Source organism: Schistocerca piceifrons, chromosome 7 (genome assembly GCF_021461385.2).
Source record: "Schistocerca piceifrons isolate TAMUIC-IGC-003096 chromosome 7, iqSchPice1.1, whole genome shotgun sequence".
Classification (NCBI taxonomy): Eukaryota; Metazoa; Arthropoda; class Insecta; order Orthoptera; family Acrididae; genus Schistocerca; species Schistocerca piceifrons.
This window is the reverse complement of record NC_060144.1, coordinates 511,094,029-511,108,510: the sequence shown is the minus strand read 5'-3', so window position 1 is coordinate 511,108,510 and position 14,482 is coordinate 511,094,029. Positions and strand designations below refer to the sequence as shown.

General features: G+C 41.2%; 1 protein-coding gene across 1 annotated transcript in view; it reads right to left on the bottom strand.

Annotated features, from left to right (window-relative positions):
• LOC124805335 (galactoside alpha-(1,2)-fucosyltransferase 2-like) overlaps positions 1-5,742 on the bottom strand; it is a 107,783-nt gene extending 102,041 nt beyond the window's left edge. The window contains exon 1 of the mRNA XM_047265855.1: positions 5,680-5,742. The gene's annotated coding sequence lies outside the window, so the exon portion shown is untranslated. The remainder of the gene's footprint in view (positions 1-5,679) is intronic.
• Between the last annotated feature and the right edge of the window lie 8,740 nt (positions 5,743-14,482).

Below are 14,482 nucleotides of genomic sequence, written 5' to 3'. Positions count from 1 at the left end.
CCACTGTGGTGTCGCTGGCCACTACGCGATACTATGCACATGACACCACTGTGGTGTCGCCGGCCACTGAGCGATACTATGCACACGACACCACTATGGTGTCACTGGCCACTGAGCAATACTATGCACACGACACCACTGTGGTGTCGCTGGCCACTGAGCGATACTATGCACACGACACCACTGTGGTGTCGCCGCCGGTCGTTGACCGCTATTTCGCGCATGACACCACTGCGGTGTCACCAGATGGCAAAGTGTTAATAGGCTGTGTGATGACTACTGACGACATGCTGGCCACAAGGATGGTGAGGAGTTCTTGACGTAGGGCGTTCCATTACTCCACCAACGCGTTTGACATTATAGCTGGATGGTCACTTAGGCATGTGGATGTGCTGCTGTATGTCTCCCCAACCCACATGTGCTCGATGGGATTTAAGTTAGGGAAGTGGGCGGGTTAGTCTATTCGCCGAATGTGCTCTCGTTCCCAGAGCTGGAAGGACAACAATGTTGTAATTACGTTGACTGGTGAGTTTATCGTGTTCCAAGATTTGGGGGTCAGTAAGCCCACGCAACATTATGCCTCCTCCCACCATATTGCCAGGACCACTTCAACGATCATATTCACCAATGCTGCACTTACCCTCACATGGCGAGAGGTACATCTAATCCTGCCAGGAACATTGTCGAACACTATCGTTGTTTGTGTCTAGAGTCAAGTCCTGTTCCTACACTAATTACTATCCATCCTCTGCAGGTCTTGCATCATTACGCAGCACTCTCTAGTGTTCGAAGCTTCCTACACACAACAGAATCGTCCGCGGAAAATGTCGCACAGCTCCTGCGTAATCAACTACATCATTTATAAACACTATAAACGGGAACGATCCTAGAACGCACTGTCGGGGTACTCCAGAAATTATCTTTACATAAAACAGATATCGCCACACCTGAGCATTTAATGGTATATGTTCATTATCCCCTGTTAGTCATACCTCATTCGGGTCCCACAGACTTGAGCAATGCCGGCCGGGGTGGCCGAGCGGTTCTAGCCGCTACAGTCTGGAACCGCGCGACCGATATGGTCGCAGGTTCGAATCCTGCCTCGGGCATGGATGTGTGAGTTAGGTTTAAGTAGTTCTAAGTTCTAGGGGACTAATGACCTCCGAAATTAAGTCCCATAGTGCTCAGAGCCTTTTTGAACTTGAGCAATATTCCAGTATGGTTCACAGGATATTTTTTGTAAGAAATCTCCTATGTAGACAGCATTTCCCCGGCGTTCTACCAACGAACCGAAATCTGTTGTCTGCTTTACTTACGATCAAACCTACACGATGTCTACCTTGGCCCTCACTGCTTCACTCCCATAGACTGTATGACTTAATTCAGGCATAGTCTCTTCCGAATATACACTCCTGGAAATTGAAATAAGAACACCGTGAATTCATTGTCCCAGGAAGGGGAAACTTTATTGACACATTCCTGGGGTCAGATACATCACATGATCACACTGACAGAACCACAGGCACATAGACACAGGCAACAGAGCATGCACAATGTCGGCACTAGTACAGTGTATATCCACCTTTCGCAGCAATGCAGGCTGCTATTCTCCCATGGAGACGATCGTAGAGATGCTGGATGTAGTCCTGTGGAACGGCTTGCCATTCCATTTCCACCTGGCGCCTCAGTTGGACCAGCGTTCGTGCTGGACGTGCAGACCGCGTGAGACGACGCTTCATCCAGTCCCAAACATGCTCAATGGGGGACAGATCCGGAGATCTTGCTGGCCATGGTAGTTGACTTACACCTTCTAGAGCACGTTGGGTGGCACGGGATACATGCGGACGTGCATTGTCCTGTTGGAACAGCAAGTTCCCTTGCCGGTCTAGGAATGGTAGAACGATGGGTTCGATGACGGTTTGGATGTACCGTGCACTATTCAGTGTCCCCTCGACGATCACCAGTGGTGTACGGCCAGTGTAGGAGATCGCTCCCCACACCATGATGCCGGGTGTTGGCCCTGTGTGCCTCGGTCGTATGCAGTCCTGATTGTGGCGCTCACCTGCACGGCGCCAAACACGCATACGACCATCATTGGCACCAAGGCAGAAGCGACTCTCATCGCTGAAGACGACACGTCTCCATTCATCCCTCCATTCACGCCTGTCGCGACACCACTGGAGGCGGGCTGCACGATGTTGGGGCGTGAGCGGAAGACGGCCTAACGGTGTGCGGGACCGTAGCCCAGCTTCATGGAGACGGTTGCGAATGGTCCTCGCCGATACCCCAGGAGCAACAGTGTCCCTAATTTGCTGGGAAGTGGCGGTGCGGTCCCCTACGGCACTGCGTAGGATCCTACGGTCTTGGCGTGCATCCGTGCGTCGCTGCGGTCCGGTCCCAGGTCGACGGGCACGTGCACCTTCCGCCGACCACTAGCGACAACATCGATGTACTGTGGAGACCTCACGCCCCACGTGTTGAGCAATTCGGCGGTACGTCCACCCGGCCTCCCGCATGCCCACTATACGCCCTCGCTCAAAGTCCGTCAACTGCACATACGGTTCACGTCCACGCTGTCGCGGCATGCTACCAGTGTTAAAGACTGCGATGGAGCTCCGTATGCCACGGCAAACTGGCTGACACTGACGTCGGCGGTGCACAAATGCTGCGCAGCTAGCGCCATTCGACGGCCAACACCGGGGTTCCTGGTGTGTCCGCTGTGCTGTGCGTGTGAACATTGCTTGTACAGCCCTCTCGCAGTGTCCGGAGCAAGTATGGTGGGTCTGACACATCGGTGTCAATGTGTTCTTTTTTCCATTTCCAGGAGTGTACTTCTGGCCAAAAGACAGTTCTGATAGCTGGAATCGGAGGGTTTTTAATCCCGGATTTTGAGTTCTTGTGGTGATTTCCGTGGAAATTTTCATCCCATAACACTTTATTACTTTTTGTAATGACTAATTCCAGGTAAGCCGCTAATGATTTATTAGTGATCCTTCTTTACTACAAGCTTATTTCGGCTTTAACGCCATTGTCAAGTAAACCTGTAGATGTTACATTTGGTGAGTACACTTACATTTATAAAAGTCGTACAGAAAGGTTAGTTCACATTCATGCTCACATCTAGTTGGAACAGATGCCCATATTGCATCAGTGATTAAACTCTCGACTGTCTGTTTGTTGACAGATTTTTATAATCAAAGTTTTGTTCGTATAGAATATTTTTGCGAAACACTTTTGACAGCTAGAATGACAGCTTATTTTCGTATGTGCTTTGTGTTTACAGTGCAGTCTTTGCTAGTCAGTGATGTGAGTTGCGTTTCATTGCTATTATAATGGTGTTATCATTTGTATCTATGGTATCTTGATCTGTATGATTTGAGATGAAATCGCTCCGCGAAAAATCCTATAACGGTCAAACAGGAAGAAATTTTATCATTAGATTCAAAGAACACACAAGAAATTGCGACAGCAATCAATCAAGCTTTTACCAGCAGCTCAAAAGCCAAAACCAAGCAGCAGAACATATCAAAAATACGTTACAGGTTTTACATAGAAAACGAAAGGACATACCATGGACATATTCAGAGAATTATAAATATATACATGGACAAAAAATTATCCAAACTATATCATTAATGAACAAATCTATCTCAAACACATAACTTACCCAGAACATTTTAGTAACGTTTTGGAAAACGAAAACAGATAAAATTCAGAGTAGATAGAAAACGAAAGATGCCATAGATACAAATGATAACAAAATTATAATAGTAATGAAATGCAACTAACATTCCTGGCTAGCGAAGATTGTTCTGTAAACATAAACAATCTAAGAGAATAAACTGTCATTCCAGCTGTCAAAAGTATTTCTCAAAAATATTCCATACAAACAAAACTTTGGTTATAGCGACCTATCAACAAATACACTTGACAGTTTACTCAATTATGCAATATGGGCATCTATTCCAACTACATATAAGAATGTATGCAAACTGACCTTTCTGTACATTTTTTATAAATGTATACTCGCCAAATGGAACATCTACAGGTTTACTTGAGAACGGTGCTATAGCCCAAATAATCTTGTAGTAAAAAATAAAGCTAACTAATTAAACCATTAGCAGCTTACTTGGAATTATTCATTACAAAATATTATCTTATGACGTATTCTATGCTGTGGGCCCGATTAAAAAGAAGACAGTTCTTTATTTCTAACCGATATAACGAAATATTTTCATAAAAATTTGTATCCTATGTTTCACCACCTTAGGGGTTGAATTTCTAAAAACACTGAAACATATATGTTTTTATCTCTAACTAGGAAGTCAAATACAAGTTTTCAGAAACGAAGCTTTAAAGCGTTTTAGTACTTCTTCAATAATTAATTTTCACCGCTTTTTGTGTTGAATTTCCAAAAATTCTGAATAACGTATCTTTTTGTGACCGAGAAACCATGTACCAAATTTCGTAATTCTAGCTTCAAAACTGTCTTAATACAGACATTTTTTAAAAAATCCTCATCTTATTTCACGACCTTAGGGTCGTCATTACAAAATTCCTCTGTATTTTATGCTGTATAAAAAAATGAGACTTAACATAAAAACATCAAATTTCTTCAGAAGTGGTCTAAGAAAGTACTTGGTAATGAAGCTTCACTTTGCATATTCGTCTTCAGGTTTGGCAAGTGACTCTAGACCGCTCCCCTCCTCCCTTAGTTGATTTTCACGTAGAATAATTTACAGGACACGGAAGAAAACTTGTCAGGCAACATTCTTTAAACACAGTGCTTGACAAAGAAAAAGTGAAGTACCAGAAGACATGGATATCATCAATTTAACTTGGTACAAGCAGCGGGTATCGTAAACGTGAATTTCCCAGGTTGCCTCAAATTTTTAAAATAATTTTGTATTCTATTTAAAGAATTACCATAGTTTCAGTTCTTGCTCACGTTAAGGAGTGGGTGTAGTCCGGTGAGTTCTCTTCCCCTATCCTGAAAAGCACCCTAAGTAAAAGTTAATAACAAAATAATGAAAAGATAAAAGTTTATCGCTTACTGCATTTGCGATGTTCATTTAGTAAAACTTCAGCATCAGGCATGAAGTTTAAATTTATTACTTACTTGCCGCTAACTCTATTCACAACACATTTTGCAGATAGTATCCACATATACCATTCAATCCATATGCAAGACTGTACCATTATCCGACCAACAGTTCAGGAGATATGATGACGTAAAAATTGAAATGTCTTCTCATTAACGTCAAATATTCAACCTATTCATTCATTTGCGAAGTAATTGGACGTGTGAAGCTGTTCTTTACATGAATTTAGATTCTTTAAGGAATCGGGGGAAGGAGAGCGGAGGGTTTTCATGTTAGGAAAGTACTTTTCGGTTTTCTTTTGTGAAATGCAGTTTTAGGTTTTTGCATATTTAAAACAAATTGTCAACGTTTGTACCCCTTTGAAATCTTTACAAGATATGATTGGATGTTTGTGCAACCTTTTTCAGATCCAGCTTCATTTTATATAATTAATAATTACCGGATAAGTAACATATAATCACCCAAAAGTTCCAAATGCAATCATTAACGCGTGATGCGATGCGGCGAAAGCCGTAGCTTGTGAAACGACTGTACGCACAACGGTATTTGAGCGAAGTCGCCAAAGAGCTCAGCTTACCTGAACTGGCGGCCACTCGCTCAGTATAGAGTACTTCGCACCCAGCAGTGCGGCCGAGTTGTAGCCAAGCCACGTCTGTCGTGCCGTCGCTTGCCCGTCCACCGACCGAGCCGTCATAACTGATAATGGGCACGTTCGCAAACTAGAAAACCTTGTGGATATCTTTAGATAAGTAAACGGTAATTTCCGCTTCCAAGAAAATACGGTGTATATTTTGACACTAAAAAAACTAGTGTGTGGTTTTTTCCCAAACTGGAGCATCACCAATGCATAAAAGTTGAGGTCGTTTCGCTGTTTCCACACTTGACAATGACGCTTGACGCAAGTAGTGGAAAACGCTCATTACAGATGACGTAAGTCAGCACTTGTCGTCATTAACATATTCTGTTAGCATCTCTTTTCTTCATTTGAAAAGCTGTCGAGCAAATATCTGTTTTCGAAGGCCATTTTCAACGAATGAAGCAATGTTTTAGATGTTGAAACTCGAGGAAAAGTGGAGATTTTTGGACACCAAGTTTCCAGCATTCTAAAAATGTACGCTAATGTCCCTTAAAAAGTAGGCTACACCACAACACTCTTTCTGCAGAAGAGAGGATCTGTACTGAAACTAGTCAATAGCCCTCCTTTCAGCATGTACTTGACCGCTTGATATGGGCGTCCAATTCACAACATGATCCAATAAAGTTGAAATTTTAATTCTGTACATTTCGTATAGTTTTAACGATACTGATGAGGTGGTCTGTACGGTCATATCCAGAGCGTGTGTTCGAATATGAATCTGGCATAAGAGATTAAGGTTTCGTTATTTGTCGAGGAACTTGGTTACTTATTATGTATTATATTTATTTCGAAATTTAATTATTCAGTATTAATTCAGTTTGAAGTTACTAAAGTTAACATTGTTAATTACAAGCTTTCAAATCAGCTTCAAATAAAATACTCCTTGAGTAATAAAAAAATAAAAAAAATTAAAAATACTGTGCACCATGAGGAAATTATCCAAATGGGACGGACATCGGCAGATTTGATGTTCCTGTACGTACAAACAAATGATTACAAATTTCACCAAAGTTGGGTGACTTGATCAAGAGAAGGAGCTTAACAAATTGAGGTCAATAACACGGTGGTTTATCTCTGGCCCTTATGCAGGCAGTTATTCGGCTGGGCATTGATTGATATAGTTGTTGGATGCCCTCCTAAGGGATATCGTGGCAGATTGTGCCCAACTGGCGCGTTAGATCGTCAAAACCCACAGTTGGTTGGATGGCCCTGCCCATAACGCCCCAACCGTTCTCAGTTGGGGAGAGAGCTGGCGAACTTGCTGGCCAAGGCAGGGTTTGGTAAGTATGAAGACAACCAGTAGAAACACTCGACGTGTGAGGGAGGGCATTGTCTTGCTGATATATAAGCCCACGATGGCTTGCCATGAAGGGCAACAAAATGGGGCGTAGAACGTCATCGATGTACGCCTGTGCTGTAAGGGTGCAGCCGATGACGACCAAAGGGGTCCTGCTAAGCATGAAAACAGGAATAAAATCTGCTTCCCAATTACAGAACAACTAACATGATGATCCTAAAGGTTTAAAATCTCCCAAAGAACCGCAAAGAACTATGCAAGCTTTTAGGGGAGGCATGTGCGCGAAGGGGAGAGGGCCTAAACCTAGGGAAAGTATACAAGAACTTCGTGAGGGCACACGGACATGTGCTTTTGGATTTTAAGGAAACCAGAAAGTGTTTTTCCTTCACTAGAGACTCTGAAGGTAATGCAACTAAAATGCCAGGATTGTACCCTTGTAAATACGGAATTAGGTAGGCTCTTAGATGAAACAAAAGCAGACATCGCCTGCCTTCAGGAACTCTTTCTGCGAGGCGGGAAGATTCCAGGGCTCTCCTTACGTTACATCACAATAGCAGAAACACCAAATGTGAAAGCATTAATAAAAACCCCACAGTAACACAAAAAACCCAGTTTTGCTCTGAACACATCGCCACAGCAGAAATAACAGACGGACAGAATTTATATAGCTCATGTCGTTTAATACGCTCATACTCGTATGATACAGAACCCTTCTTAGGCGAAATAAAGGACATAGAACGACATTCAGAAAGAAAAAGACTGCTCATTCTAACCGATATCAAAAGCAAAATCCCCCATGTGGAACTCAGACCTGACGACAGAGGAAAACTATTACTTAACGGTAAATGAATACAACCTCTTCATAGTGAATAGGGAGGGACAGCCACCTACCTACCACAGAGACGCCGGTGGCGTAAATAACATAGATATTTCATAAAATTGTGGGGATCCACAACCTCCAGATGCTTAATAAATGTAAATATAGTCCGTAGTAGGCTGTAATGCGATGCTTATTTAATTGTACGATTAACTAATTTTGACTAAGCGTATTTGTCATGCACCTGTAAAACCGACGTGGAAAAGCAGTACATTGTCTGCATACATCGCCATGTATAAATAAACTTTACACACCTCACATTAAGATAAAACTATTAGTTTTCTAGATTTGAAAATAATAAACTTAAGGGGTATACACATAAGTTTGGCATCCATCGTGAGCCAACGACAACCGATACCATCATCCATAACGACTCATGTCATCCTGTTTTACATAAACGTACCTTTTTTCAAGCAATGATAAGTAGCTGTCAAACATTCCTCCTGATAATAAGGAAGTGAGTAAAAAATTAGACATGTTAAGGAAATAACTTGTAGAAACGGTTATGATAGTAGAATGGTTTCAGCTATGCACATTAAAAGACTGAACACCTCTTCAGAAAATAATGTAGGTAATATAACACAAACAAAGGAAGAGCCTAACGAAAAAGTCAACTACGCTACGTTGCTATACTATGGACGCGTTTCTGATGAGACAGCTAAGGCTTTCCGTCATACGAAGGTACAGACAAGTTTTCGCACACAATATCAAATTGACAGATTCTACGCCATGATACCCACAACGCTGACGTAATGAAGCAATCTAGGATCTATAATGTCAGTTGTGATGACTGAAAAAATTACATGGGAAAAACGGAGAGAAATTTTGGAACTATACTGAGGGAACATAGGAATATTAGTACCAGTAACAAATCTTCGTTCAGCAATCACTTACTGCTAACAAATATACTGCGAACGGCCCTAATACAGTAGAAGTTTTAAATGTTACTAGTAAAGGTATATTAATGAATGTATATGAAGAAATGGAAATTTATATCGGTTTTATTAAGCGACCAGAATGTGTGCTAAATGAACAAACTGAGTTGAAAAGCAGGATTTTCCTGCAGAATTTTAAAAAGGTGTTATGTTAGGCTCTGTGCATTGTATTTCGATGTTGCTTTTTCATTTTAATGCAACCTCCGACCCTTTGCTGCCTGTCTTTGCCGTGCGTAATCTTTTTCATTTTTAACGGTTCTTGTTCAAATGGCTCTGAGCACTATGGGACTTAACGGCTCTTGTCTTTGACAATTTAGATTTACAGTGATCAGCTACCAAAGGGTTTTTACAGTTGTTGTAAGCTTATAACGTATGTTACATCGAGACAACAGTATACTTGTAATGTCTCTGTTACACTGTATGAACAGCAATGGCTCCTTCACTTCATATCGCAAGTATTATTTGTTTCCTGCCCCTCCCTACATTTGTATCTATTGAAACCGTGTTTATTATTAATAAATAGTTCATCTGTTACTCGGTGCGCATACAATAATTTATACTAATTCCTTCCTTAGTTCTGCTGTTGCTTACCATATACCTCTCCTCGAAGTATGTGATGCGTTTCTATGTATTTGTCAATATTAGAGGCATGTATATAATAGCGAGAACAATGTTTTGGCACCTTTACGTATCCAATAATGTGTGATATAGTAATGTTGAATATGTATCGTCACAAACTGCTCTGCTTTAGAACTACGGTTTATATCTCAATGTTAGGCCCAATTTTACTTGGCCTCATAACCTTACTAGTTTCACAATTTCTTATTTTTGCCGTTATTTTCTCACGTCATTTTTCGATATGATGTATTTTTATTGAAATGACCAAAATGTTTTTGTAGGTATTTTACAGTTTAATAACGGAATTTATATCGTGACAACAATATAATTGTTGTGTTGTGTACCCCGCGGTGGCTCCTGCACTTCTTGTTGCAACTGTTATGTGTTTGCCACCCCTCCCTACATTCTACAATTGTTGACACCTTTTTTATTCTTAATAAGTATCAGATCGTCTGTTTACTTGATCTGTGTCATACAATATTTTATACCTGTTCCCCTCTTAATTCTGCTATTGGTCACCACATATCTTTCCTCACAGAATGTGATGTGTTACCATGTATTTGCTCAATATTAGAGGCATGAATATGATTGGAAGAATGTTGTTTTGAAATAGAAACATGTACAACAATGTACGATGTAGTGAATTTTGACTACACAGTGTAACAAAGTGCTCTTCCTTTAGGAGTATGATATTGATTTTTACGCATTTTATATTATGGAGTTATGCTTACTTTATGTGGCCTCGTAACTCTTCCTGCTTTGAGGCTTCCTTTCTCCTCTTTTTAAAGTTATTCGCATGTCATTTCTCTTTATATTGAACCCATCCCATTTTAATATGTATTATATTATCCTATTATCATACACCGTAAGTCATGAAGTACTTGATGTTCCCAGTTTTGGTTGATACATTTTATGACGCAGGTGACTTTTGACTGCCACCTTTTCAAGCATTGCATATTGGTTGTTACTTCAGAATAAAAAATTATGTGTGTTACCTTTCTGTACAAATAGTCAGGTCTGGCTTCTATGTGCCTAGGAATAGCTTTCAGACACTGATGACTTATGATGTAAGGCAGTCGTTATACCTGACACACCAGCAGTTCGTGGAGTATTCTATTTCAATTATTTGTGGAATTTTGTACGTACTTCATATATATTTTTGTTAACATATGTTTAAAATAATGTAGTTTGTCTGGTGATATGCCATGTACTGTATACGTTATGTCCATTTGTGTGCCCTTAATGTATCCTTTGGTCGCTGACTGTTTTTGTACATGACATCAGCTAAGCCTGGCACGCCAGCAATATATGTAACGTGCCTATGATATGTGCTATCGAGAACCTTAAAGTCTTTTTATGAATATGTCGTTGTGGCCGAGCGGTTATAGGCGCTTCAGTCTGGAACCGCGCGACTGCTACAATCGCAGGTTCGAATCCTGCCTCGGGCATGGATGTGTGTGTTGTCCTTAGGTTAGTTACGTTTAAGTAGTTCTAAGTTCTAGGGGACTGATGACTTCAGATGTTAAGTCCCATAGTGCTCAGAGCCATTTGAACCATTTTTATGAATATGTATCTCTGACAACAAATTACCAGCTGCCGTCAGTTACCATGTCGTTGTACATAGTTCAGAATACTATCTTAAAAGGTGACTCTGTAGTGTGAAACTTTTCGTGAGATGACGAAATATGGCTACTTTTACTTATAATTAAGAGTGATTTAAGAATGACATGAAATACAGATGTTACAAATGTAAGTAAAAATTCGTGTAGTAACGTTTATCTTAATGTGAAGTGTGTAAAGTATTATTTACACGTGGCGATATATACAGACAATGTGGTGCTTTTCCATGTTGGCTTTACAGCTGCTTGTCAATGACGCTTAGTCGAAATTAGCTAATCGCACGATTACATAAACATCGCATTATAACCTGCTACAGACCATGTTTACGTTTATAGATTTTTCTCTAGAGAACGCAAAACCTCTTTCACTGGTCAACACATGGAGGGTATTAGACAGAGCCACTTACAGTGACAACAATGCAGTCCTCATAATTACAGACAGATATGTCAATCCACGTAGCATGTACCAGGAACAGCAGCATCTACTCATAGGAAGGGCCGACTGGCAAAAAGTTCGAGACATTGTTGAGGTATCGTCACTACACACTTTTCAAGGCAGTACTGATTTTGAAGCGCATGTTCTGACAGAAGTCCTACAAAGAGCACAGGAAGCAGCTATACCACGGGCAAAACTGGCTGAGAACAGAAATAACAGTTGTTGACAGAACTGGCAGGATTAAGGAAGGATTCACGGCACAAGAGAGAGTGCTACCAACAACCAAAGACGGCTCCTGAAAGACAGATGAGACTCGACCTGCATCGTGACGAAATACCAAAAACAACTAAAGACAACAAGGCAAGACTACTGACCAATTTCGTCAAAACCCAATTACGAAACGACATCTGGGGACAACCATTCAATATAGAAACAGAACGAGTTGAGACACCGACAGTTCTGTCAACACGAAAACAAGCCGATGAAACAACGGCTTATCGGAGGAGAAGCACAGCAGAATATCTCCTGAACAGACTCCTCTCAGATGACGAACCCAAACAAGAGGAGCGACACCTAAGATACAGGATGAGGCATCCATACGTCAAAGACAGTGTAACCGTACCATTCTCACAAGAAGAACTCGCGATGGCAATCAGCAGGCTTAAAAACCGAAAAGCAACTGGCCCAGACAGAAACGTTAAAACAAACAGTACCATAAGCCACACCTTTTCTTACAAACATGTTCAAAGAGGCACTACCAACAGGCAGAATTTCAAACCTCTGCAAAACTGCTAATGTAGCAATGAGAGAGGACAAGTTACTCTCTCACACTCTCTCACCTAATTTTTCGCATACAGAAAATTATTAAAGATTTCATTATAACCTGACACACCTTGAGCAAGACTCTAGAAAGTTAACAGCCTGAGCAGATGTTGATGGAGCCTGGTAGGGCGCTAAAAGTATGAGATATTTTTATGATTCTTAGCTCATAGAAACAGCTTGTTGGAAGTTGAAAGCAATTGGCGTCGAGCCCATCCCTTAGTAAATCTTGCCGGACAGGTCCACAGCCACACAAGGCAGACAGGGCAGTGCCTCATCCAGACAGGTCTCCAGCAGACCAGCAGAACAGTGCTGTGCTACCTGCTGTGGTGCCAGCTGAGGCATGGGCTGGGGCGATGGTCTGTGGAGTCGTAAACCAGGCATTGTGTGCAGAGCCATGCATAATAAAAATTCCCTGCTGCTACCTGTGGTGGCCGATCAGGAACCCTGTTTGGCCTCTGACTTCCCACATATAGGGTAGGAACTCTCAGACAGCCCTCGAGATGTCCACCTTGGTAGCTGTGAAGTCAGTGCAGATTGCTAACCAAAGGGATCCGGGTTCGATTCATGGCTGGGTCAGTGACTTTTCTCTGCTTGGAGACTGGGTGTTCTGTTGTCCTTATGTTCGTATAGTCACAATTGACATTCCACTCTTGAGGTGGCAGTATGGGCACGTCCTGAAAGCCAATAAACTGAAAAAAAACCTCGAAAGCAAACAATGTCACGTGCTCGCTTACAAATCTGTGATCTTTCTCAAACGATTGTAAAGATAGTATATCGGGAAGAAATTTGGTTCTCTCACATCTTATAGCTTCATTTATCCAGTTCATGATAAGCTCTCTGTCATTTCGTTAACGATCATACCTATTGTGATATATCGATATTAGGTAAACTACTGTAAGGAATTCTTGAAGTTCGCCGTGAAAAGTATGGATCGCTCGAATTTTCGTTTGTTGCATGTTAGGCCATATGTTGTTGCATATGAAATGAATCTAACATATTAAATTATTCTTTAAACTTGGAGGGATATTGTTGTCTATTACTAATCTCCAGAAAATGGGTTGTATGTAAAGCGCTTGGTCCCAAACTTGCATGGCACTGAAAAAACCAGAATGAAATATTCAAGATTCCTCGCATCTCATACACAGTTTCGAACCTAGAAACAAGATTTTGGCAAATGATAATGCGCAAAGAGGAGAGTTTTTCGCCTTGTGATAAACTTCCATAACTAGCGAAACTTCCATAACTAGCTTGATATTAAAGAAACTACAGATTTTTCGTTGAAATAGCCTAATATTTAAGCACCATCGACAGCTGATGAAACGAGAATTGCAGTGAATTTGGAACAAAATATGTGACGAAATTACGGTTTATTTTTATGTCAAGAATGAGCACTTTCACAAATCATAGTCGTGTCTTTCCCTCAGTCGTTAGTTTAATAACCCCTATCCCTACACAGAATGAAGGACTGCCCTTTTTCACCACAAACATGTTCTAGTTCGTCAAAGACATTCGTAATCTGTTTACACCTTGATGAGTAAGTGATGTGCTGCTGCAAGTTTAAATGTTTTCGTATTTCTCAGATCACTGCGATACAGCACATTAAAATCTGCTTCTTTCGCCAAAAAACAACTTACAGCGCAAGAACTCTCAGACAACGCCAGTTAATGCACGAAAGCAAACAAAGTCACCGGCCTGCTGCCCGATCTGTAACATTTCTCAAACTATTGTGAAGAAACTATTCGATTAAAAAAATTGATTCTCAAACAGGTTGTAGCTTCATTTGTCAGCTTCATGATGAATTGCAAATCATTACGTTAATGGCCATATATAGTGTGATATTCCGATAGTAGGTAAACTGCTGTAAGAAATTCTAAAAGTTCGCAGTGAAAAATAGGGGTCGTTACGAGTTTTGGTTTGTTGCATGTTAGGTCATATGTTGCTGCATGTGAAATGTAGCTAACATATTGAACTATTCTTTAGACTTTGGAAGGGGTTTCTTTCAACTAAATGAAGATTAGGGACCCTAGGCCGGTCAGCCAAATGTCGGGAGGTTTTAACAAGAATGCTTTTACTTGTTCACTTTGCCTACTGGATCGGGTCGTTGGCTCTGGCTGAAGGCCTATTATGAGACCCAACCTG